The sequence below is a fragment of the Rattus norvegicus genome, chromosome 8, assembly GCF_021556685.1.
Source record: "Rattus norvegicus strain SHRSP/BbbUtx chromosome 8, alternate assembly SHRSP_T2T, whole genome shotgun sequence".
NCBI classification, from domain to species: Eukaryota; Metazoa; Chordata; class Mammalia; order Rodentia; family Muridae; genus Rattus; species Rattus norvegicus.
The window spans coordinates 97,975,111-97,998,479 of NC_141541.1; the positions used below are offsets into that span (position 1 = coordinate 97,975,111).

General features: G+C 42.2%; 1 protein-coding gene across 1 annotated transcript in view; it reads right to left on the bottom strand.

Annotated features, from left to right (window-relative positions):
• Minar1 (membrane integral NOTCH2 associated receptor 1) overlaps positions 1 to 23,167 on the bottom strand; it is a 70,603-nt gene extending 47,436 nt beyond the window's left edge. The window contains exons 1-2 of the mRNA XM_087563386.1: positions 23,033 to 23,167; positions 15,927 to 16,080 (exon numbers count right to left, since the gene is read on the bottom strand). The gene's annotated coding sequence lies outside the window, so the exon portion shown is untranslated. The remainder of the gene's footprint in view (positions 1 to 15,926; positions 16,081 to 23,032) is intronic.
• Between the last annotated feature and the right edge of the window lie 202 nt (positions 23,168 to 23,369).

Genomic DNA, 23,369 nt, shown 5'->3' on the forward strand with positions numbered 1-23,369 from the left:
TTACTGATGTAATTTATTATATTAACTAAACCAATTTCCACTTGATGGCAATAAAAATCCTGTCTGCTGTCCTGGAACTAAAGGCAGTCCTTGGCTGGGCACATTTTGAATGCCCCTGCAAGCGCTGTCACGGATTAAGAAGATGCAATTAGATGACAGTGTCACCATCTCCTGTGTCTCCAGTAATAAGGATGGATGCTTCATTCTGACCAACAGAATTGGCCCTTTTCACACTCATTAATGACCTGAATGAGAATGGAATGTTTCGTCTGTCATTTTCCTCGGCTTGCAAGAGAGATAGAAACTTTAAAATCTTATTTATTAGCCTGTAAGGATGATAAATGAAGGAGATGTCATGAATCATCCCATGAATATGAACTTGTGGACTAGAAATAACATCATAGGTTTTGCTTTGGGGAAAAATATACAGGCTTATAGTCAATGGGTTTATTGGCATTTTAAATATTTGCTTGTGTGGTGAATAGATGGTGAATGTCCACTGTGTAAAATTCATAGGGTAAAAAGGGGATACAAGTTACCTGGAAAAGTACCAGTCCAATCAAGCATAGCTTTAATCAGATATAGCACATAATGTCCTAAAACTTGTTCCTAGGTAATTACTTTATCTCTCTGAGAGTAACTAAGGTCAATGACTTCTTGTAGATGCTATGGCTTATTTTACAGTTAGGAAAAGTTGAGCTCAGAACAGCAAAATGATTCATCTGCAGTTGCATGAAGCCAACTAGAACTCAGAGTTCCACTCCAGCCAAATTAGAAAGTTGTTCGGCCTCTTCACTGGAATGCATTTTCACCCAGAGTATGCGGCTGTCAATAAACCACAAGGGGAAAAAAGTCATCTTTTCCTATAGTAAAAAAATTAAGATTTTTTTTAAATGAAGACAGGAGGCTGGAGAAAACCCTAGAAGTAGTTTTATTTGGCCAAATGCTCAATTAAAGTGTGTGGAACATTAGCTTTGAAAGCCGTGTATTAAAATCTGTTCTAACAATCTCAGTCTGTCCGTGAAGAAAACGGAGACTTGTTTGGGGAATAATCATCCAGCAAATTAATGTCGAGTGGGCCCATCTGCATGAACAGCGAGCAGCATTTCTGACTTTGCAAACAGTCGGGAATGCACTCGTCACTGTACTAATCATTATCACCTGCTTCGCTGGCCGTATCTGGGGCAGTGTGCCTGGGTTGGAATGGAAAATAAAGGGTGCCCATTGATCTTCTATAATGTTTTTGTTTTTAGAGACTTGTAGAGACATCCCTTCATTAACAGCCTTGGCATTGGCTATCTGAACCCCGAAGTGGAGAGTAAAACAGAGGGGTTTGACTGTGTATAAACGAGCTGTTGCTCCTGAGAAATGCCTTGCCAGATGTAACAGTCCCTTGCCATGTCCTCCTTACAGGATTCATGCAGTTGGGGATGGGTTGCTAGGCACCAAGGGTTTCTTGTTGCCTTCTTAGTAATGCTACAACCAAAACCAATTACAGACCCATGCTTCAGACAGGAGCCATGTACTTGACTTAACAAGCAAATCTATGTCACATTGAGCTTCCTTTTACCTCTCTAGTTACATTGTACTGGGACATTGTAATTAACAGAGACCAAAGGGGAGAAGGCCAGTAGGGAAAGATGTAAATACAGAGACCTGGGCACTTGCTGTCCCTGCTCCTACCAGTGACAACTCTGCACTTTTTCCCTTCAGAGTCTCACGATCCCGAAAGGCAAGAATTCTCACAAATTCCATTTTAGAGGTGAGAAAAATCAAGAGCCAGGAAGAACTCTTGATTTACACCCAGCCACACAGCAAAGATATCCAGTTTGAGAACTAGACCCAGGTTTCCGGCTTCTGGGTACCGTTTTCCATGAGTTCTCTTGCCACCTCCCTCCCACACCTTTTCTAACTCCCCCCCTCCATCCACTGACATCCAGGTATACAGTGAAGAATCAACAAAAATATCACACTGAGAAGTTGTTACCCCCTCTGAGTGAGATTCACTTATCCTTCCTTGAGTCCTACTTGTTCCTTAGCTTCTTTGGGTTTGTGGATTGTAGCATGGTTATCCTGTACCTTATGGCTAATGTCAATCAAAAGTGAATACATACCATGTATGCCCTTCTGGATCTGGTTTACCTCACTCAGGATTATTTTTCTCTAGTTCCATTTATTTATTTATTCTCTAGCTCCTGCAAATGTCATGATAGCCTTGTTTTTAAGAGTTGAGTAGTCTACTATTGTGTAAATGAACCACATATTTTCATTATCCGTTTTTCAGTTGAGGGACATCTGGGTTGTTCCTAATTTCTTTACTTCATGAGTAAAGGTGCTGGGAACATAGTTGAGTAGGTGTCTTTGTGGTATGGTGAAGCATCTTTTGGGTATATGCCCAGGAGAGGTATACCTAGCTCTTCAGGTAGAACTATTCACAGTTTTCTAAGAAAACACCAGATTGATTTCCATAGCTGTTGTACATGTTTGCACTCCCAGCAGCAATGGAGGAATGTTCTCCTTGCTTCACTCCCTTGCCAGCATGTGCTGTTGCTTGGGTTTTTGATCTTAGCCATTCTGACAAGTGTACAATGGAATCTCAGAGTTGTTTTGATTTACATCTCCCTAATGACTAAGGACTTTGAACATTTCTTTAAGTGCTTCTCAGCCATTAGGAATTCCTCTGTTTGGAATTCTCTGTTTAACTCTGTACCCCATTTTTAACTGGGTTATTTGGTTGGCTGGTGTTTAGTTTCTTGAGTTCTTCACATATTTTGGATATTAGCTCTCAGTTGGATGTAGAGTTGGAGAAGATCGGTAGAGAAGGGAACAGGGGTAGAGATCAGAAGTGCGGAGTGGGAACACTGAAAGAGAGAATGAAAATCAGTCCAGGGAAGGTCCATCTCTGGAATAGGGGGTACAAAGTTAAACAGAATTCTCAACGGAGGAATTTGTTAGGGTCAAGAAGCACTGAAAGAATTGTCCAGAGCACCCCGGGAGCAAACTGGAGCCTCGGGACCACAGGTAAGACCAATTTGTCTGCTGCAAGAGAGCTGCCTGGTGAGATCGGGACACACAGAGGCAGAGTTCATCTAGGACCGGGCACGTCCTGTGTTTGCCAGAGGTCCCACGCCCACGGATCCCGGCCCGCAGCAGCTCTCTGCTCCCAGACCCCTTGGGAAAGAGGCCTCACCGCCTGGTCAGGTGGGCACTCCTGAGGCTGCAGAGCAGAAGAGACCACCAACACTGCCCACCCCTGCCCACATCCCTGGCCCAAGAGGAAACTGTATAAGGCCTCTGGGCTCCCGTGGGGGAGGGCCCAGGAGCGGCAGGACCCCTGCCTGAGACACCGCCGGAACCTGAAGGAAACAGACCTGATAAACAGTTCTCTACACCCAAATCCCGTGGGAGGGAGAGCTAAACCTTCAGAGAGGCAGACAAGCCTGGGAAACCAGAAGAGACTGCTCTCTGTGCACACATCTCCGACGCCAGAGGAAAACACCAAAGGCCATCTGGAACCCTGGTGCACTGAAGCTCCCGGAGGGGCGGCACAGGTCTTCCTGGTTGCTGCCGCTGCAGAGAGCCCCTGGGCAGCACCCCACGAGTGAACTTGAGCCTCGGGACCACAGGTAAGACCAACTTTTCTGCTGCAAGAAAGCTGCCTGGTGAACTCAAGACACAGGCCCACAGGAACAGCTGAAGACCTGTAGAGAGGAAAAACTACACGCCCGAAAGCAGAACACTCTGTCCCCATAACTGACTGAAAGAGAGGAAAACAGGTCTACAGCACTCCTGACACACAGGCTTATAGGACAGTCTAGCCACTGTCAGAAATAGCAGAACAAAGTAACACTAGAGATAAGCTGATGGCGAGAGGCAAGCGCAGGAACCCAAGCAACAGAAACCAAGACTACATGGCATCATCAGAGCCCAATTCTCCCACCAAAACAAACATGGAATATCCAAACACACGAGAAAAGCAAGATCTAGTTTCAAAATCATATTTGATCATGATGCTGGAGGACTTCAAGAAAGACGTGAAGAACTCCCTTAGAGAACAAGTAGAAGCCTACAGAGAGGAATCGCAAAAATTCCTGAAAGAATTCCAGGAAAACACAATCAAACAGTTGAAAGAATTAAAAATGGAAATATAAGCAATCAAGAAAGAACACATGGAAACAACCCTGGATATAGAAAACCAAAAGAAGAGACAAGGAGCTGTAGATACAAGCTTCACCAACAGAATACAAGAGATGGAAGAGAGAATCTCAGGAGCAGAAGATTCCATAGAAATCATTGACTCAACTGTCAAAGATAATGTAAAGCGGAAAAAGCTACTGGTCCAAAACATACAGAAAATCCGGGACTCAATGAGAAGATCAAACCTAAGGATAATAGGTATAGAAGAGAGTGAAGACTCCCAGCTCAAAGGACCAGTAAATATCTTCAACAAAATCATAGAAGAAAACTTCCCTAACCTAAAAAAAGAGATACCCATAGGCATACAAGAAGCCTACAGAACTCCAAATAGATTGGACCAGAAAAGAAACACATCCCGTCACATAATAGTCAAAACACCAAACGCACAAAATAAAGAAAGAATATTAAAAGCAGTAAGGGAAAAAGGTCAAGTAACAAATAAAGGCAGACCTATCAGAATCACACCAGACTTCTCGCCAGAAACTATGAAGGCCAGAAGATCCTGGACTGATGTCATACAGACCCTAAGAGAACACAAATGCCAGCCCAGGTTACTGTATCCTGCAAAACTCTCAATTAACATAGATGGAGAAACCAAGATATTCCATGACAAAACCAAATTTACACAATATCTTTCTACAAATCCAGCACTACAAAGGATAATAAATGGTAAAGCCCAACATAAGGAGGCAAGCTATACCCTAGAAGAAGCAAGAAACTAATCGTCTTGGCAACAAAACAAAGAGAATGAAAGCACACAAACATAACCTCACATCCAAATATGAATATAACGGGAAGCAATAATCACTATTCCTTAATATCTCTCAACATCAATGGCCTCAACTCCCCAATAAAAAGACATAGATTAACAAACTGGATACGCAACGAGGACCCTGCATTCTGCTGCCTACAGGAAACACACCTCAGAGACAAAGACAGACATTACCTCAGAGTGAAAGGCTGGAAAACAATTTTCCAAGCAAATGGTCAGAAGAAGCAAGCTGGAGTAGCCATTCTAATATCAAATAAAATCAATTTTCACCTAAAAGTCATCAAAAAAGATAAGGAAGGACACTTCATATTCATCAAAGGAAAAATCCACCAAGATGAACTCTCAATCCTAAATATCCATGCCCCAAATACAAGGGCACCTACATATGTAAAAGAAACCTTACTAAAGCTCAAAACACACATTGCACCTCACACAATAATAGTGGGAGATTTCAACACCCCACTCTCATCAATGGACAGATCATGGAAACAGAAATTAAACAGAGATGTAGACAGACTAAGAGAAGTCATGAGCCAAATGGACTTAATGGATATTTATAGAACATTCTATCCTAAAGCAAAAGGATATACCTTCTTCTCAGCTCCTCATGGTACTTTCTCCAAAATTGACCATATAATTGGTCAAAAAACGGGCCTCAACAGGTACAGAAAGATAGAAATAATCCCATGCGTGCTATCGGACCACCACTGCCTAAAACTGGTCTTCAATAACAATCAAGGAAGAATGCCCACATATACTTGGAAATTGAACAATGCTCTACTCAATGATAACCTGGTCAAGGAAGAAATAAAGAAAGAAATTAAAAATTTTTTAGAATTTAATGAAAATAAAGGTATAACATACCCAAACTTATGGGACACAATGAAAGCTATGCTAAGAGGAAAACTCATAGTGCTGAGTGCCTGCAGAAAGAAACAGGAAAGAGCGTATGTCAGCAGCTTGACAGCACACCTAAAAGCTCTAGAACAAAAAGAAGCAAATACATCCAGGAGGAGTAGAAGGCAGGGAATAATCAAACTCAGAGCGGGAATCAACCAAGTAGAAACAAAAAGGACCAGAGAAAGAATCAACAGAACCAAAAGTTGGTTCTTTGAGAAAATCAACAAGATAGATAAACCCTTAGCCAGACTAACGAGAGGACACAGAGAGTGCGTCCAAATTAACAAAATCAGAAATGAAAAGGGAGACATAACAACAGATTCAGAGGAAATTCAAAAAATCATCAGATCTTACTATAAAAACCTATATTCAACAAAACTTGAAAATCTTCAGGAAATGGACAATTTCCTAGACAGATACCAGGTACCAAAGTTAAATCAGGAACAGATAAACCAGTTAAACAACCCCATAACTCCTAAGGAAATAGAAGCAGTCATTAAAGGTCTCCCAACCAAAAAGAGCCCAGGTCCAGACGGGTTTAGTGCAGAATTCTATCAAACCTTCATAGAAGACCTCATACCAATATTATCCAAACTATTCCACAAAATTGAAACAGATGGATCACTACCGAATACCTTCTATGAAGCCACAATTACTCTTATACCTAAACCACACAAAGACACAACAAAGAAAGAGAACTTCAGACCAATTTCCCTTATGAATATCGACGCAAAAATACTCAACAAAATTCTGGCAAACCGAATCCAAGAGCACATCAAAACAATCATCCAACATGACCAAGTAGGCTTCATCCCAGGCATGCAGGGATGGTTTAATATAAGGAAAACCATCAACGTGATCCATTATAAAAACAAACTGAAAGAACAGAACCACATGATCATTTCATTAGATGCTGAGAAAGCATTTGACAAAATTCAACACCCCTTCATGATAAAAGTCCTGGAAAGAATAGGAATTCAAGGCCCATACCTGAACATAGTAAAAGCCATATACAGCAAACCAGTTGCTAACATTAAACTAAATGGAGAGAAACTTGAAGCAATCCCACTAAAATCAGGGACTAGACAAGGCTGCCCACTCTCTCCCTACTTATTCAATATGGTTCTTGAAGTTCTAGCCAGAGCAATCAGAAAACAAAAGGAGGTCAAGGGGATACAGATCGGAAAAGAAGAAGTCAAAATATCACTATTTGCAGATGATATGATAGTATATTTAAGTGATCCCAAAAGTTCCACCAGAGAACTACTAAAGCTGATAGACAACTTCAGCAATGTGGCTGGGTATAAAATTAACTCAAATAAATCAGTTGCCTTCCTCTATACAAAAGAGAAACAAGCCGAGAAAGAAATTAGGGAAACGACACCCTTCATAATAGACCCAAATAATATAAAGTACCTCGGTGTGACTTTAACAAAGCAAGTAAAAGATCTGTACAATAAGAACTTCAAGACACTGAAGAAGGAAATTGAAGAAGACCTCAGAAGATGGAAAAATCTCCCATGCTCATGGATTGGCAGGATTGATATAGTAAAAATGGCCATTTTACCAAAAGCAATCTACAGATTCAATGCAATCCCCACCAAAATACCAATCCAATTCTTCAAAGAGTTAGACAGAACAATTTGCAAATTCATCTGGAATAACAAAAAACCCAGGATAGCTAAAGCTATCCTCAACAATAAAAGGACTTCAAGGGGAATCACTATCCCTCAACTCAAGCAGTATTACAGAGCAATAGTGATAAAAACTGCATGGTATTGGGACAGAGACAGACAGATAGACCAATGGAATAGAATTGAAGACCCAGAAATGAACCCACACACCTATGGTCACTTGATTTTTGACAAAGGAGCCAAAACCATCAAATGGAAAAAAGATAGCATTTTCAGCAAATGGTGCTGGTTCAACTGGAGGTCAACATGTAGAAGAATGCAGATCGATCCATGCTTATCACCCTGTACAAAGCTTAAGTCCAAGTGGATCAAGGACCTCCACATCAAACCAGACACACTCAAACTAATAGAAGAAAAACTAGGGAAGCATCTGGAACACATGAGCACTGGAAAAAATTTCCTAAACAAAACACCAATGGCTTACGCTCTAAGATCAAGAATCGACAAATGGGATCTCATAAAACTGCAAAGCTTCTGTAAGGCAAAGGACACTGTGGTTAGGACAAAACGGCAACCAACAGATTGGGAAAAGATCTTTACCAATCCTACAACAGATAGAGGCCTTATATCCAAAATATACAAAGAACTCAAGAAGTTAGACCGCAGGGAAACAAATAACCCTATTAAAAAATGGGGTTCAGAGCTAAACAAAGAATTCACAGCTGAGGAATGCCAAATGGCTGAGAAACACCTAAAGAAATGTTCAACATATTTAGTCATAAGGGAAATGCAAATCAAAACAACCCTGAGATTTCACCTCACACCAGTGAGAATGGCTATGATCAAAAACTCAGGGGACAACAGATGCTGGCGAGGATGTGGAGAAAGAGGAACACTCCTCCATTGTTGGTGGGATTGCAAACTGGTACAACCATTCTGGAAATCAGTCTGGAGGATCCTCAGAATATTGGACATTGAACTGCCTGAGGATCCAGCTATACCTCTCTTGGGCATATACCCAAAAGATGCCCCAACATATAAAAAAGACACGTGCTCCACTATGTTCATTGCAGCCTTATTTATAATAGCCAGAAGCTGGAAAGAACCCAGATGCCCTTCAACAGAGGAATGGATACAGAAAATGTGGTACATCTACACAATGGAATATTACTCAGCTATCAAAAACAACGACTTTATGAAATTCGTAGGCAAATGGTTGGAACTGGAAAACATCATCCTAAGTGAGCTAACCCAATCACAGAAAGACATACATGGTATGCACTCATTGATAAGTGGCTATTAGCCCAAATGCTTGAATTACCCTAGATGCCTAGAACAAATGAAACTCAAGACGGATGATCAAAATGTGAATGCTTCACTCCTTCTTTAAAAGGGGAACAAGAATACCCTTGGCAGGGAAGAGAGAGGCAAAGATTAAAACAGAGACTGAAGGAACACCCATTCAGAGCCTGCCCCACATGTGGCCCATACATATACAGCCACCCAATTAGACAAGATGGATGAAGCAAAGAAGTGCAGACCGACAGGAGCCGGATGTAGATCGCTCCTGAGAGACACAGGCAGAATACAGCAAATACAGAGGCGAATGCCAGCAGCAAACCACTGAACTGAGAACGGGACCCCCGTTGAAGGAATCAGAGAAAGAACTGGAAGAGCTTGAAGGGGCTCGAGACCCCATATGTACAACAATGCCAAGCAACCAGAGCTTCCAGGGACTAAGCCACTACCTAAAGACTATACATGGACTGACCCTGGACTCTGACCCCATAGGTAGCAATGAATATCCTAGTAAGAGCACCAGTGGAAGGGGAAGCCCTGGGTCCTGCTAAGACTGAACCCACAGTGAACTAGTCTATGGGGGGAGGGCGGCAATGGGGGGAGGGTTGGGAGGGGAACACCCATAAGGAAAGGGAGGGGGGAGGGGGATGTTTGCCCGGATACCGGGAAAGGGAATAACACTCGAAATGTATATAAGAAATACTCAAGTTAATAAATAAAAAAATTAAATAATTAATAATTAGAAAGAAAAAAGAAAATTAGGGAGCAGTTCCATAATGTTGGTCTTGTAAATGCCAGTTTCTAATAAGATTCCCAAAGCAGAGACAACAAATGTAAAATATACTGAGGAATCACATGATAATGTAATTTTCTTATAGAAATGGCCCTGTAGCAAAATGCTTATTTTATTTTCATATAACAAAGTTAACAATAAATGTGGAAACTAACTTTACAGACTGAAAAAAAAAAAGAATTGTCCAATGTCTATCCTTAGTCATCAGAGAAATGCAAATTAAAACAACTCTTGAAATTCCATCCAGGAGTATATGGGGATGACCCTAGCTGAAACCTCTATCAGTGGGGCATATGGAGCCTAAAGAGGCCACCTCTATAGCCAGGCAGAACTTCCAATGGAGGGAGGGGGACACCAACCTACTCATAAAACCTTTTTTTTCTTTCTTTTTTTGGAGCTAAGGACCGAACCCAGGGCCTTGCGCTTTCTAGGCAAGCACTCTACCACTGAGCTAAATCCCCAACCCCTCATAAAACCTTTGACCCAAGATTTGCCCTGCCTATAAGATGTGCAGAGATAAGGCTGGAGCAGAGATGGAGGGAATGGTCAACCAAGGACTGGTTCAACTGAGACCCACACCATGGAAGAGAATCAACCTTGAAAGTATTAATGATACTCAGCTATTCTGGAAGAAGGGAGCCGAGCATAACTGTCTTCTGAGAGGCTTCATCCAGCAGCTGATGAAAAGAGATGCAAAGACCTACAGCCAAACATCAGGTAGAGCTCAGGGAGTCTTGTGGAAGCATGGGGAGAAGGGCTGAAGGAGCCAGAGGGATCAAGAACACCACAATAAAACCTACAGTAAACTACCCTAAGCCTGTAGGGCCTCACAGAGACCAAACCAACAACCAAAGATCATGCATGGGCTGGACCTAGGCCCCCTACACAGACGTAGCAGATGTAACTTGTTCTTCATGTGAGTACCCTAACAAATAGAGTGGGGACTTTCTCTGACCTTGTTGTCTGCCTTTGAATTCTATAACTGGGCTCTTCTGTCTGGCCTCAGTGGGAAAGGATGCACTTAGTCCTGCTACAACTTGTACCAGAGTGGATTGGTACCCACAGAGGTGGGGCTCCCCTTCTCTGAGGAAAAGGAGTCTGGGAAATAGAGGTGTGAGTGGTAGGGTGGGGCTGGGAGGAAAGGAAGAAGGGTTTGTGATCAGGTTAAAAGGGAATATATAAATTAATAAAGAAAAAATATTGAGGATGATACATCTGGAAACATGTATGATATGATGTTCTTATAAGTATGAAATAGGAAGGAGAAAGAGGAGGAGGAAGAGGAGGAGGAGGAAGAGGAGGAGGAGGAAGAGGAGGAGGAGGGGGAAGAGGAGGAGGAGGGGGAAGAGGAGGAGGAGGGAGAAGAGGAGGAGGAGGGGGAAGAGGAGGAGGAGGAGGGGGAAGAGGAGGAGGAAGAAGAGGAGGAGGGAGAAGAGGAGGAGGAGGAGAAGGAGGAGCAGGAGGGGGAAGTGGAGGAGGAGGAGGAGAAGGAGGAGGAGACTGTTATCCCACTGTTACACTGTTATCCACTTGGGAGAGAGTGCCATGCACCTCACCTGGCCAGCACAGTAGATCTGGCTCTGACTACAGGGGCTGGCGAGCTGGCCCAGAAAGCATGAGAGTGGGAGAGAGAGAGAGAGAGAGAGAGAGAGAGAGAGAGAGTCATCAGTCTGAGCAATTCAGATTAATATCTCTCAGGCCCAGATTTAGGGCTTTGAATTAGCCCATGTCAACATTTATCCCATGAATGAACTGCTGGAGTGTGTGAAAGTCCTAGAGATTCAAACTACAACAATAGAATATCCAAGAGGAGTCCCAGAGAGGTTCCAGTACTGATAGAGTAGCAAAACCCAGGCCTGGTACCAGACCAATAGGACATTGTATTGAACATTTGCAAGCAAAGAAATGTGGACAAAAAGGTATACTGTGGGACAGACTATGACATACTACAGCTTCCATAATGAGGTTCTTTTCCCTCTGTTAAGAGAAGGTTGTAAGGGTGAAGGGTAGGGAGGAAGGTAGAGGGAGATGAGTGGAATTTGGGTGCACAGTGTGAGTTTGACTAAGAACCAATAAAAATTAAAGAACAACAACAAAAACAACAACAACAACAAAGAGCTGTTATCCAAGGTGGATGTGATGGTTCACAGCTTTAATCCCAGCCCTTGGGAGGCAGAGATATATGGATCCCTGAGTTCCAGGACAGCCAGGGTTACACAGAGGAACACTGCCTCAACCCCACCCCACCTTCCAAAAAAGAACCTACTATTTTCTCTAATGTAGGCTGCCGTACCTTGTCACATTAACACTGATAATGCATCTTAATGTTCTTTTGGGTGATGATAGTGTTTGTTTGGAGATTTTGAGGACTTTGTTTTTCTTTATTTCGAAGGAAGTATGTAGAGCCCTTGTGAATGGTATTTCAGCCCAATTACTAGACGTTCTGGAAGTCTTCCTACTTCAAGCTAGGCAAGAATGAAAGAAGATTCTCTAGGAGATTCCAAATCACGTGAATTTTTACCAAACTTTCAGATACTCAAGCCCAATAGGAAAATCCAATAGGGGTGGAAGAATCTGTGATGATCAAGGATGCTCTTTGAAATTTCTGCCAAGCCCAACAGGAGAATTGCAGTTAGAACTCTAGCTTTCTAGGTCTAAGTCATTGTCATCTGCAACAGAGAATCACTTCCCAAGACATGTTCTGGCAAACTACCAGCATGCCTAGGTTCCTGCCAGAATTGCAAACAATTATGACATTAGAGCTGAAGTACATCTGTGCTTTTCTGTGTACTAAATTACACTGGAGATGGTACGCTCAGAATAAGGTCTAAGGAGGTTCACAGAGAGCTTCAGGGTGAAGTCTAAAGCCCATAGTCTAAAGAACTTTGTTTCACACGAATGCCCATCAGAGAATGCACACCAAAAGGATATTCAAGTGCCAGATTTTGTCTCATGGGTGGCAGACAGCTTTCTTCCTCTGTGCTTAAGCAATGGCTCACAATGGAGAAGGCACAGATGAAGGGGTGGATATGATAAGTGAGCTCCTGGTTTGGGTTTTTCTCTAACAGCTGAGTAGCTGTCCCGCCATCAGACGGGGCTTTTTATGTGACATAGTCCCTTAAGACCACTAGCCATGCAGCACATGTACCAGGATGATGATGCCTTTCCATCTCACAGGGTACCATAATTCAGCCTTACTGAAATTGTCACCTAATCTAAACAGCAGATTACTTTACTTACCTAGTGTGCCTTTTATGACAACCCCATGCAAGGATTCACAGGATAGTAGGCTGGTGTAAAACCACCTTAAACAATATCCTTTCACTTCAAAGGATATGTTTGCTTGTTTGTTTGTTTTATGACAAAGGAGGCATTTGTCTGTGTGTTGGACATTTGCTACATCCTAGGAAAACGATGAAAGTCTTTTTAAAAGTCTGAGTAAGAGGCAGAATACGGACAACATCTGTATAATTTGGAGTCTTCCCCCAACAATGCACTATCTGTGCAGTGAACCAAGGGCTACCTGGTATAGTGCCCCTCAGTATCTAGTATGTTTCAAAATTCTAGAGGCAGAAGTAGCAGCGTTCTCTCTCACCTTAATTCACAAAGCCTTCCCTGCAAAACATGAGCTTTTATAAACTAAGCTGTCAAGATTACATCTAGGGGGAGACAACCAGGCACATGTTAATATTCCACAGAACTGGGATGTTAAGAAAATAATCTACTCATTTTTGGATTTGTGTGCCAGTTGGTTAGAAAGTAAGAAAAACAGCTACCATATTGACAGGGTATATTGTCCCTGATGGTCCCTAGAAACTAGAGTTGTAGCACTAAGGTCTCAGAGGAGTGTATGTAGAACAGAGAGGCATTCTTGGATGCTCTTGGTGCTTTTGCATCAAGAGATAATGGTAAGGGGCAAATGTAGCAAGACCTGGTTCTGCTACACAAGTGGTCTGCAGTCCGTTTCCAACACCTTTGTATCATTGTCACCTACCTTCTCTTGACCAAGATAACCCAGTAATTCAAATATATATCTGACACAATCCAGCTTAGGCTGTGACAGAGCTTCCTCAACTGACTCTGGGTCCCTCTGCAGCTTCAGCATGGGAATTCACTCAAAACCCAACCCCATCTGTAACCTTGAATTACAAGAATGTTAGCATTCAGTGAAGGTAACCATGACCAATAAGGAATGGAAGCCAATTGACAAGAACTATGTACTTTTGTATCTAGGAGACACATTCTGAACAATGCCCAGAGAACAATGTCAGAATGTGTCCAAAGTGTCTGGATAATTAGGGACAATGATCCCTGCCAATGAAGAAACCCTTTTCCTACTAGTCCAGTGGCACAAGAATCCCACATTTTGGACATTTTCATAGGTCAATTCAGTCTTGTTTCTTCGGTCTCAGTGGAGCAATGATCAACTCAAAAGTCTAGTTCTGTTCAACTCTTTCTTCTTCCCTTGGCTCTCCTGAGATCATGTCTTGAAATAAGTCACCTTACTGAATGTCCCTTCTGAGGGACTCCAGGCAAGACACTCCTTCCCCTTCCCCCACTTCCACTGCTCCTGTTGCCTAATGAGGGGTGTAAGAACAGTGGATTTTCAATCTGTGACCACCTTTGCATGGAAATCGTGTGAAGCATCCATACCTGATGTACTCCACTGTAAAAACTGTTTGACAATAATATCATTGCCCATTTTGCCCCCATTTCTTTTCCTCTCCCCATCTTCCTTTCTCATACATTGACATGCACAGGCAGAACTGTGAAGTGTTTCCTCTACCCTGCCATGTTCTTCACCACTGCATCGTCCCTCATTAGTCCCACCCAACCCTGCTGACATTTGGATGGGCCTCTTTTCTGTTGAAGGATTGTTCTGAATACATCAGGCTGTTTAAAGCACCCTTTACCTCTACCCATTGGATGCCAAGTCCTCAGTTACGACACTCAATATTGTCTATAGACACTGCCAAATATCCGCTAGGGGCAAAAGCTCTTCCTGGGAGAAAATTACTGAGATACACACACACACACACACACACACACACACACACACACACACACTATTGAGTACCTACTCTATGACTGGAATTTTTCCATATACCAGCACTATATTCATGAAGGAGGACCATATTAATTCCAAAGCTGTCAGCACTAGTTACCTCTACGTGGTATGGTAAAAGGCATGTGGTCTTCTAGAGTGGACAGACCTGAGTTCAAATCTCACTTTTGTTACCTTCAGCACTTAGGAAGTTTTTGGTCTGCCAGCCAGGTCAATCACAATCCCTACAATGCAAGATATATATACATAGATAGATAGATAGATAGATAGATAGATAGATAGATAGATAGATAGATAGATAGAGATAGAGATATAGACAGAGATAGAGAGATAGAGATAGAGATAGATAGATAGATATAGATATATAGATATATATCTTACATGATATATACCTACTATACCATGTGCTCAGACACAGATGTTGTTCATACTTGGACATGGTTGTTCTTAACTATAAATATTTATTCCGTTGTTGCAGAATGAAAGTAGAAAAACCATTGGCATTAACTATCTGACCTTCTCTTGACATGCAAAAGAAAATACAGCTCATTTACAAAAGAACGTGGTCCTCCAATTGATCTACTCATTTCTCAGTAGAGAAACTAATATTTGTAAAAGTGATATAATTGGACAATGTTGCAATTATCTCTCCCTTCCCCATTTTCTGCTTCTTGGACATGTCTAATTGTGAGCATTTAACTGTAGTGATAATTAGGTGGCTCTCATCAACCTTAGACTGAATATCATTTTGCTATTGCTCATTTAATCAAGTGTTTATCAGTTGCCTATTTCTTACTAAACAGTATTCTATCTCGTAGAGACTGAAGTCCCTGTCTTTGAGGTGCTACATTTCAGCAGGGGAGGTGGAAGAAAGTTAATTGAATGTAGTCATAGGTGAAATGATTACAGATTACCAAAGGAGCTAAGAAAAAAATAAGTAAACACTATGATGAAAAAAAAAGTGACTCATTGTATAAGGTCTTACTGAAACTGAGATGGGAAAGATTTGAAGAAACCCTTGCTGTGATGTATGGAAACAGCATGCTTCAGGCAAAGGAAGGACAGGCATAGAAGAACTGAGGCTAGAAAGAATATGGAGTTGGACAGAGAGAAAGTGGCTCCTCTGACTAGAACATAAGACAATGTCTAGAAAGAAAGGGGGAGCCATGCATAGCCTGGAGGATGGGTGGGGTGATTAAACTGCATCCCTAGTGCAATGGAAAGACACAGAAGTTACAGAAAAAACTGAAGAAAGCAGCTCCTGACCTGGTTTACTTCAAAACCATCCTTGATGCAGAGGTGAGAAGTACCACAGTCTGTGAATGGAGCTCACAGAGTAGAGAAGAGCCTGTCTCCATGGGACTGAAGAAGACACCAGGCCAGTCGTTGTGACTCTGCATATCCCAAATTTCAGCTGTCACTGCAGATAAGAGCAGGGTTATATTTGACAATTCTTACAGATACAATTTTGATTTAGCCTTTCCAGCGCCCATTTAGGTTGGCATTTGAGTAATGAATACCAGGAGTGTTCTGCCCAATATAGGAAGGCAGGTTGGAGACCTTTCTAAAATGCAAATTGGAGTGCACCCCTCCTTGCTTAGAGCCCTTAATTATACACTGGGAAAAGGACACATTGCCTGGCGCAGAATTCAAGTCACTTCAGCACAAGTTCCCTCAGTAACATTCCAGCTCTTATTTGTCGTTGCTTCCAAAATTAAATGATGGGCACACCAGGCCGGTCAGTGATGGCTAATTCTGCCACCCTGACTTGTCCATAGGGAGCATGGATACTAGGTCAAACATAAATTGAGAGGCCTCTGTGAGGGCGTTCATGGATGATATAACATTTACTGTGGTAGAATGTGTAATATGGGTGGCCTTCCCTAAGTTCAGACCTCATTTCGTCAGTTGATGATGGTTTTGGTTTCTGTTTGTTTGGCTTTATGGCGCTAGGGATCAAACCTAAGGTCTAATACATGCTAGGCAAGTGTTATACAACTGAGTAACATAGTGAGACTCATGATGACTAACTTCATGTAGCAAATTCCTTGGGCCAAGGAATGATCAGATACCTAGTTTAACACTATTTTTTTCATGAGCCTGTTTCTAGAAAAGAGTAACATTTACTTGGTGAATAAAACAGATGGCCCTCCAAGTGGGGTAGACACCAATAGTGAGGACTTAAATGGGACAAAAGGAAGAGGGAGGCTCAATTGCCTCTCCCCATGACTGCTAGAGTAGGGCCCCAATCTTCTCATGACCTCAGGTTGAAAGCCTGAAAAGTAGACTCTCTATCATGGGCTCTCTAGTTCTCAGGTCTTCTAATTATTCCACCAACTTTCTTGGGTCTATAGTCCTTGTGTCTACAGGAAGCAGGCTATTGAACTTAGCTTTGCGGAGAATGGAGGAGCTTGCCTCTTTCTTTGACAAATCTAATACAAATGAACTCTGGAATCAGACAAAAAGGCTGACCCTCTCCAGATGATAGAAAATCCTTCCTGACAGACTGTTTATAATTGGGCATCTGCAATCTTTTGCCTGCAGACACAGAGCTGAAGTATCATCTTTTCTTGGAACTTCAGACAAGAGCCATGCCATTAGTTTGCATTTTCTTGTCCTTTCTTAAGAACTATAACTAAATCTTCATCTCTCCTGGGCCTCCAGCTTGCTTCTCAACTTGCAGGCCTTGGGACTTAATCATCTGAAGCAACTTCTTATGCTATGTCTCATTATATGTGTACAACATAAGAACTTATATAGAAATCTGTATATACATGCAAAAACATGTATTTGGATATATACATAGCTGTTGCATATATAGTTAACACCATAAGACTTTTCCTGGGGAGCCACAAGCAACATTTGCACAATGGAAATAGAGAGCTAATGACATGCCTAAGTAAGGATCCCACCAAAGAATTTGACAAAATAATGTTTTTTATGAATACTTAAATAATAGGATTGGAAAGTCTTAATTATAGGAACATGGACAGCAAAGGCAGTGGCAGCATCAAAGAGCCTACCACAACCCGGGTGACCCTCATGGAAATGGCAATTCTGGACCTCTCTACAAGACTTGCAGATAACTTAAGAGGTTAGATGGAGCCTCATAGGCAGCTTGGCTGGTAGAAGTCTTTCCCAGCTCTCCTTGCTGCCTGTATAACTTTGGAGAGGGATCATGTGAAGCTTGTATAAGATTCACCTTTCTCAGAACTGTCTCAGAAGTCTCTCTCCCTCTAGGAGGGGATGTTTCAACTTAGGGAAAGTTGTTACACAACACAAATACTGAAGAGTATTAACAACAACAACAGCATCCAAACAATGAGCCAAATAGTGCAACCAGCATAAGCAAAATGGGGCTGCTAAAGGGGAGACGTGAGCTAGAGGAACGATCGAAGCAAGACAACAGAGTTTTCACCAAATTGTCAGATGAGGAAATACAGATTCAGAAAGCTAGTAGAGTGATTGGAAAGGAAGGTAATGAGGTGGGGCAATGACTTTTCTCAAGCAAACGACACTGAGAAATTTTGTTGCTGGTAGACATTCCTTAAAAGGTGATAGAAGAAATTCCTTAGAGAGAAAGAAAATAGTACAAAAACATGAATCAGAAGAAAGGAAGAGCAGGGTTGGAGAGATGGCTCGTGATTAAGAGCAGGACTGTTTTTGATGAGAACTGGAGTTTGATTTCCAGGACCCACATTAGGGTCTCACAACTGTCAACAATTCCAGCTCCAGAGATTCTGATGTGCTCTTCCGGACTGTGCTGTAACTGCATTTATGCACACAAGCACACACATGTATACATGATTAAAAAGAAAAAAATAATTTTTACAAAGAAAAGGGAAAATGATAGTGACTATATGAAGAGGATATGAGACATTATTTTATTTTTAATTGATTAAAGAATGTTCAAAGTAACATTTTCATGATTAAGGTTTATGAATGTGCATATGCTATGTGTGTGCAGGGTTACATGAAATGACACCACTGAAATGAGGTCAGCAGAGAGTTAAGGACCTTTTGTTATAAAATGGTTTAGCCACAACTGGAGCAATGTACTGTCATTTGAAGGTAAAGGTGGATTCCCTGTAAATGTTTATTGTAAACTCTAAGGCAAGCACTAAAAGGGGTTTTAAAAGAAGGATAATTAGCTCACTTATAGATGAAAGAAAATAGAATCACATAAAACACTCAATTAAAGCCAGTCCCACACATAGTGGCCCACATCCCCCAAATCAAAAGGCTGAGGCAGGAAGATTGTCATGAATTCTTGGGCCTCCTGGTCTACCCAGTGAGTTCTAGGTCAGTCTAGGCTATAGTTGAACAGGCTAGAAAGATATCTCAGTGGTAAAAGTGTGTTCTACTCTTAGAGTGGACCAGCTAACTTCTTAGCATCCATGTTAGGCAGCTCACACACACGAATGTCCATAACTCCAGCTCCACGGGGATCCAACCTCTCTAACCTCTACAGGCATCTGCACTAGTGCACATGGCCTTCTGTCCAATTGCGGGCATGAGGGTTGTAATTATTATGAGCATTTATTCCCTATTTGTTAAGAATATTTTTGTACATGTATATAACTATATTAAACAGAAAACCTCATTTTCTTTCCTCTTACTCTTTTATCACATAACATCAATTGAAATAATCTATCTATATTATTAAGTCTGCATCATCATATTTGAGACGGAGGATTCTAGAACAGTAAGCATCCATCAGAAACTTTCCTACCAGTTCAAAGAAAGAATTAGTTTTGTTACACACAGGATAGTAATAGTGTGTTAAATGGAACAATGTCCTCATCATGGTCTTTAATTGGAGATTAATTATGGTCTATGGTGACAAGCTCAAGTGTCAAGTTGACAAGAGGTAGACTTGTAATGATTAGCCTTGATCATTGGTTGGGTTAAGAGGTATAGCAGAGAGTAGTACCATGCTCTTGTCTTTGCCTGCCAGGGCAGTTCCAGAGACCATTTACATGTGGGTAATAACTGAGGGAGAAAGACCAGCTCTGAGGCTAGGTAGCTTGAGTCAATAGGCTGGGGGTCCAGGTAAACTAAACATGGAGAAAGAAGGAAGTAAGCCAGAGTATGCAAGCTCTATTCTTCCAGAGTAAGTGCACAATTACACTCCCCTTATTGGGTGCTTCTAGCTTCTTATTTTGAGGAACCACAGATATCTACGACAGCCACTGGTAGTAGTCCATCCTGCCTCCAACTGTGTATGCCAACATAATATAGGAGAGGACACTTTAAATATGTGTGTATTGCTGAAAAAAAAATGCTTTTCTTCAGACACTCTAAAATATTCATTTTATTATACTACTGTGGGGTATTTGCTTATTTGTGTTCCTCTGGGGTTTTGTTTTGTTTTGCATGTGATTATGTGTGTACACATGTGTGTGGAGGCCAAAGGTTGTAGTTAGATGCCATGCTACATCTGAGATAAAATATCTCATTTAAACACAGAGTTCATGCCAGGCAGCCCCTGTTTTTTTTTTTTGTGTTGAGGTTACAGGTGGGCAGGCACACACACCTGATATTTATGCAGTTACATTACATTTGTATGGCAAGAACTTTACCCAGTAAGCCAATTCCACAGACCTCTGTCTGATTGATTTATTTCAAAGATTATTTTAAAATATTTTTATTAAGTTATTTTATTTATTTACATTGGAAATATTGGCCCCCTTCAACATTCTCCCTCTAAAGTGGAATCTTAAAGGTTCTTTGGAAAGTCAAAAATGGGGTTTTGCTGGGTCAAACACATGGAGGAGTGTTTTCTCGAAGTGGACACAGGTGAAAGGCTAAGGCAGACTTGTGAAGGAAAATTTAGCTGAAGCAGACACAGGTGAAAGGATGCTCTTCTAAAGCAAGCAGGTGAGAGGACGTGTGATGGAGGATTCTTTGCTAACAATATGTATTGTTCCACCTTACATTGAATAGTTGAGCTCCTTTTGTCAGGATTCCGTAGAGAGAACGGCACCAGAAAAACTTCTGGTGATATGCTGTGGTTTCTTCTGCTTCCTTGGACTTGGACTGATTGGCAGAGTGATGTCGGCTGAGACAGACACATGCTGAGGCAAGACACATAATCTTTGGAGGGAGAATAAATAGGACTCAACGGACAGTTGAGGAAGCTTGGTTTGTTTGCATAGCTCACCACTTCTTGGCCTCGTGTCTTCACTGATCTTCACTGAAAGGCACAGCGGAGAACTGCTCCTGACATTCCTGTTGGCCCTGGTCCTTCCTGCTGACTCATGTGGATTCCGCTAAGGCCTGCCTGTTACTGTTAGGTTGTACCACCTCTGCTGCTCTCCTGACTACCAAACTGGCGATACTGCTGGTGTGTCCTTGAAGAATTTTCGAGTGAATTGAACTGCCGCTGCTGACCCAAAAACCCAACTGCTGATTTCCAACACAGATGGGAGTTGCTCCAAAGAACCACTTCTATAGGTCCACTTCCCCCACATCCTTCCTTTTCCACTCTGGTGGGTAGTGGGCTAGGTTAAAGCATTTAAGAACCATCATTAAAAGTAGACTTTGAAAAATTAAAGTTACATTCCTGCCAGTGTTCTACAACCTATCCTCCTCCCCTTTGCCCCTCCCCTTATCCATCCATCCATCCACTTCCCTCTCCCACCCTCCCACTCCCACCTCATCCTCACGTTTCACCATCCGCCTTCCCCTGGGCATCAAGTCTCTACAGGATTAGGCACACCCTCTCCCACTGAAGCCAGACAAGGCCGTCCTCTGCTACATATGTGCCAGGACTTTTATTTAAATGTAATTGCATTACATCCTCCTTCCCTTTATGTGTACACGTGGTGTGTGTTGTGGGTGGGGAGAATGTACATTTAAATGCTGGTGCTTGCAGAGGTCAGAGACATCAGGGTCTATAGTCTATGGTGACAGGCTCAAGTGTCAAGTTGAGAAGCCATGGACTTGTGGTGATTAACCTTGAGCAACTTAGTTGGGCTATAATCTGGAGTTACAGGTGGTTGTGAGTCAACAACATGGGTGCTGGGAACCAAACTCCAGTCCTCTTCAAGAACAATACATGCTCTTAACCACTGAGCCATCTCTGCAGCCCCCAAACCTCTTTGCACTGAAATAAAGTATTCTAAAATTAACATTGTTTCTGGACCTGATATTTGCTCAGATTATAAGGTGCAGCATTTTCTTTCTAGTTCAAATGTATTTTATAATTTCAGTTATTTTCATAATATTATTGTTTGTCAGTGTTCAGATATTTTTTCTCAGTGAAGACCTACTTTCTATGCTAGTCTGGGAGCAATTTGAAACAGCTGGATTCCAAGTGACACTGCTGACTGCTTTCTGGACTGAGTCATTGCTTGGTGGCCTTGTAGTGCAGCTTCATCAATGTCACAGTGGAAGTACTCTGGAAACTCAAGTATATCAGAGAGTCCCAAGCCATCAATATCCAACAGTGTGCTAGAGAGCTGCCAGCAAGGATAGAGTGAACAACTTGAGTAAGAGGAAACAGTGGTTCACCCAGCTTTTGTTCTTGGTGGGGGACAGATGCTAACATGAAATCAGTCTGAGGTTTCCAACCTTGGACAAGAATGGGATCCTGCCTCACAGTGACTTGCAACTGAATATAAAGAATTTACTGGGGCTGCAGACTCCCAAAGCATATTTATACTGGGAAAGACTGTGGATGGGAGGAATAGGTACAGAGCTGTTGGTCACGTGTTGCATTAGTATGACTCATGGAGTTCATGAGGGAGCTGGTCTCACTATACAAAAGAGATCTAGAAGCAGCTGGACAGATAGCACTGGGCAAAGCTTGGTATGGTGAGGTTTTGGCACCTTAACTAGCCAAGTGAGGACTTAGTCAAGCAGTTTGACTAGGGTGACAGCAAGAGAGTTCAGTGCTGTGTGCCCATGGAATAGCTGTAATGGAGTAAAAGAAATGCAGGCTGGCAAGGGTGGATGGCAGGCTGGCAAGGGTGGATGGCAGGCTGGCAAGGGTGGATGGCAAGGTTGGGAAGAGCTCCCACACTTACGATCTTGTATATCTACTGCTCAGTGATAGTCCTGATAACTCCTGGTTGCTCTTTTTTCTTTTCTTTTCTTTTTTTCGGAGCTGGGAACCGAACCCAGGGCCTTGCGCTTGCTAGGCAAGCGCTCTGCCACTGAGCTAAATCCCCAACCCACTCCTGGTTGCTCTTAACTACAGCCTCTTACATTAGCTTTGTGGCCACCGCTCTGCCACTCATTTCTACAACTGTTAGTGGTTTCTTTGGGGAAAGAGAAAGAAAAAGCCAAGCCCTTTGCTGCAAGTACACTCCACCATAGCCCGTGCACTCAGGCTTTTGCCAAGTGGAGAAACGTCCCCAGGCACTCACTGTCAATGCTGTCGGGATCCAGATTGTTGGTGGAAGGAATTGCACAGGCATCTGATGCTCTTGTTTTGAGTCATCTGTTCTTGTTTGCTCTTAGGTTTCATCTTCTGCATCGATCGCACTCCTCTGAGTTTGGCTAACGTAAATTTGTTTTCCCTTGAGCACCTCCCATCTCACCCACAGCTTCCTGTGTGTCATTGTGCTTACCCAAACAGCTTTAGGATTCTTATCAGTCATATTTTCACACCGCCGACAGGCCCAAACTTACAAAAGACACCCTTAAAGTATTTGCCATCCTTCTCTCTTCCCAAATTCTTGATGTACACATGGGTGAACACAT